The sequence below is a fragment of the Saccopteryx leptura genome, chromosome 3 (assembly GCF_036850995.1).
Source record: "Saccopteryx leptura isolate mSacLep1 chromosome 3, mSacLep1_pri_phased_curated, whole genome shotgun sequence".
Classification (NCBI taxonomy): domain Eukaryota; kingdom Metazoa; phylum Chordata; class Mammalia; order Chiroptera; family Emballonuridae; genus Saccopteryx; species Saccopteryx leptura.
Window position 1 is genome coordinate 269,883,317 of NC_089505.1, and position 4,220 is coordinate 269,887,536.

The window sequence follows — 4,220 nt, forward strand, 5'->3', positions numbered from 1 at the left end:
GAGAGATGAGAAGCATCAATCATTAGTTTTTCCTTGTGACACCTTAGTTGTTCATTGATTGTTTTCTCAATGTGCCTTGACTGTGGGGCTACAGCAGACCAAGTGACCCCTTACTCAAGCCAGCGACCTTGGGTCAAGCTGGTGAGCTTTGCTCAAACCAGATAAGCCCACACTCAAGCTGGTGACCTCGGGGTCTCGAACCTGGGTCCTCCGCATCCCAGTCTGACGCTTTATCCCCTGTGCCACCGCCTGGTCAGGCTAATCAATTATTTTTTTATGTGACTGTGAAGTATTGACTTGACTGCATCCAATAATCAAAAATTACTTTTATAACATTAAAATAAGGTCATTTGTAAATATAATATTAATTGAGACTTTCCTGTACTATGATTAATCCATTATAAACAGATGCCAATCTTAACACAATTCTAGAATAACTGCAGCTATACCATGAATAGACAAGAAAGCACAAAGACTCATTGGCTATACTATACCAAATGGATAAAAGGTATAATTGATGTTATAGTGTAGGTCTATACAGGATGCGGCCAAGAGTTGGTTTACAGTTGTGAGTACACAAAAGACAGTTTATTCTTGTGTTGTTTATTAGCTATTGTATTATTTTCCAAATGAACTATAAGCCTACTTTTGCTCCATACTATATAAATAAATAAATAAAATCCTATCTCTTTTTATTCTGTATATATGCTTAGCTTTCTTGTACAAACAAGAGAACATTCTATTCCATTTAATTCAATAAGATGAACTCTAGAAAAAGATTGACAAGATTTGATAATCACCTTCTAAATTTTATGTTTATTTTTCTACTTATATCAATTTCCTGACATATACGACATAGTAGGAAAATATTTTCAGTAAAGTGACCAAGTAAAAATTCAAGGAAAGATGCAAAAGTCTTGAAGAACTCTGGCAAGTTACATACATCTCATGTTGCATTTGGTTTCTCATCTCTTCTTTGCTTCAAATCTATGCAAGTTTCTTCTTTTTTTGAGCAATCTGTGAATTTTCAGCTTCCTTTTTGGCTTTTACAAAGTTCTGGCAGGCAATCACTTTGGCAATTTTTAAAAATGTATTCTTTTTTTTTTTAGAAAGTACAGAGAGAGAGAGAGAGAAAGAGGGGGGAGGAGCAAGAAGCATCAACTCCCATATGTGTCTTGACCAGGCAAACCCAGGGTTTTGAACTGGCGACCTCAGCATTCCAGGTTGACGGTTTATCCACTGTGCCACCACAGGTCAGGCCTCACTTGGGCAATTCTTACACCAAGCTCTTCGGTAGCTTGTTGGTTGCTGAATTTCTTAGCTTTCTCAATATTTCACTGTTCCACAGCCTGGCTTATGCTCCTTTTAAGGCCTGACTTCTCAATTTTTTAAAAAATGTTTATTTTATTGATTTGAGAATGAGAGAGAGAGAGAGGAAGAGGAAGGAGAGAGGGAGAGAGAGACAGGAACATCAATCTCTTCCTGTGTGTGCCCTGACCGGGGATTGAACTGGCAACCTCTAAACCTCAGGATGACGCTCCAACCAACCAAGGCTCAATTTTTTCTTTTTAACAGGGGCTTCAAACCTGTCATTTACTCCAAAATACAGAGTCAGTTCCTCTCAATGGGTCTCATTTGAGAACTGTTCACTATGAGATTCTTCTTCATTTCTTTTTAAAAAATGTTTATTTACTGATTTTAGTGAGAGAGAGAGAGAGAAACATTTGATCTGTTCCCGTATGGGTCCTGACCGGGAATCAAAGTGACAAACATCTGTGCTTCATGATGATATTCTAACCAACTGAGCTATCTGGCCAGGGCTCTTATTCATTCTTCAATTTACCTTTTCCAGAGTGGTTTTTTTTTTTCCTTCTGAATCTTGAAGTTCAGAGTGTTTTGATGAAACTGAAATTTATTTCTCTCATGTAAGGGAATTCCAGAACACTCCTCTGATGCATTTACGTTGGCCTCTGTTTCAGTTTTTAGTCCCTCTTGTAGGGAAATCTGATTGATATCTTAGAGGGAGGGGATTGTTTTGTTTTGTTGTTTGTTTGGGCTTTTTTTACATTGTATTTACTGATTTTAGAGAGAGGAGAGAGAGAAAGTATGGGAGGGAAGGAACAGGAAGTATCAACTTGCTTCTCATATGAGCCTCAACCAGGCAATCTCAGGATCTCAAACCAGCGACCTCAGCATTCCAGGTTAACACTTTATCCACTGCACCACCACAGGCCAGGCCATATCTCTGGTTTTTCTATTTTGTTTTGTTTGTTGGTTTGTGACAGAGACAGAGAGAGATAGAGATAGAGAGAGGGACAGATAAGGACAGACAGACAGGAAGGGAGAGAGACGAGAAGCATCAATTTGTTATGGCTCCTTAGTCTCCTCAGTTGTTCATTGATTGCTTTCCCATATGTGCCTTGACTAGGGGACTACAGCAGAGTGAGGGACCCCTTGCTCAAGCCAGCAACCCTGGGCTTCAAGCCAGTGACCTCTGGGTTCAAGCTAGCGACCATGGGGTCATGTCTATGATCCCATGCTCAAGTCAGCGACCCCACGCTCAAGCTGGTAAGCCTGCGCTCAAGCTGGCTGAGTCTGTGCTCAAGCTGGCTGACCCCGCACTCAAGCCGGTGACCTCAGGGTTTCAAACCTGGGTCCTCCGTGTCCCAGTCCAATGCTCTATCCACTGCACCACCTCCTGGTTAGGCTATATCTCTGTTTTTGTAATGGTCTTGTCACCAGAGAAGGCCCAAATTCCTGGGGCTTCTCCCTCTTCAGTTCTTGTCCCATTTGTTAGAAAGAATTCGGGCAAGAGACATGGTGCAGCATCCAAGCAAAGCAAGCAGTTTATTAAGCAAAATTATACACTTGGCACAAGGCACAGCTGGGCAAACTCAGCTAGTCTGAACATCCTGCCTATGGGGGGTCTTAGGGGTTACATACTCTTAGCTTCCAGGCTTTGTTTCCGTTATCAGGGCTAATAGACAAGGTTTCAAGGTTCCCCTTTGTAGTTTTTCTAGTAACTGTTGGGACACCTGGTTAACTTGTTTCGTCCAGTCTCAGGACTGCTGACTTCCCGATTCAGGGGGTGAGACAAACACCTCTGGTTTCTTCGCCTTCTCCTGCCCTGATAAATGTCTTTCCTGCCCAGCAGTCTCACCTTTAGCTTCTCATAAGTTAAGTCCAGAGGTCTCTAATATGTCTTCATCTTCAAAATTTAAGCCAGGAGGTAGCAGCCCGTTCCATATCTTTTCTGTGGTTAGAAACCAGCTGCCTTGCAGTGGTGGCCCTCTCTTGTTTTTTGTGGGTTTTTTTTTTGTTTTTTTTTTTTGTTTTTTACAGAGACAGAGAGAGTCAGAGAGAGGGATAGATAGGGACAGACAGACAAGAATGGAGAGAGATGAGAAGCATCAATCATCAGTTTTTCGTTGGGACTCCTTAGTTGTTCATTGATTGCTTTCTCATATGTGCCTTGACCATGGGCCTTCAGCAGACCGAGCAACTCCCTGCTCAAGCCAGCGACTTTGGGTCCATGCTGGTGAGCTTTTGCTCAAACCAGATGAGCCCACACTCAAACTGGCAACCCTGGGGTCTTGAACCTGGGACTTTCGCATCCCAGTCTGATGCTCTACCCACTGCACCACCGCCTGGTCAGGCAGGCCCTGTCTCTTAACATAAGATGGTAGAGGAAAAGTCTTCCTCCCCACAGAGATTCTTTCCTTGACCAAACTCTAGTCAGACTCCTCTGAACTAGGCCCTGACTTTTGGGTTTCCAATTCATCTCTGCGTTGTCCACTTCACCAAGAATCCTGCTAGGTGGGTTTAGTGAAAACCCCACCAATCCTGTTTGACCACTCTTGATATCTTTTCTCTCTGACTTGCCTTCAACAAAAATCCTATTAGGTCATTTTAGCAAAGAATTACTCTGCCCCTTAGTAATTTTCTATCTACTCACCCTGCCCCACCCCCATGCCTGGACTATATATCCCCACTTTTCCTGTGTTCACACTTGAGTATGATTTCTCTTTCGTACTACAAAACCCATTATAATAGCCCCTCTTGAGTAAAGTCTGTCTTACCCTCTTTAACAAGAGCCATGAATGATTCTTCCAATATCTGCCCCTCTACCCAACTCCCAGCCTTTATCATCTCATTGTATATAAGGAAAAACTGAGAAGTTAAGTAGCTAAACAAGTGAAAGATGAAGGGTTTGGACTCTG

General features: G+C 42.3%; 1 pseudogene; it reads right to left on the reverse strand.

The window, feature by feature from the left end:
- Positions 1 to 935: 935 nt before the first annotated feature.
- On the reverse strand, positions 936 to 3,971 carry LOC136398510 (protein FAM204A-like; annotated as a pseudogene).
- Between the last annotated feature and the right edge of the window lie 249 nt (positions 3,972 to 4,220).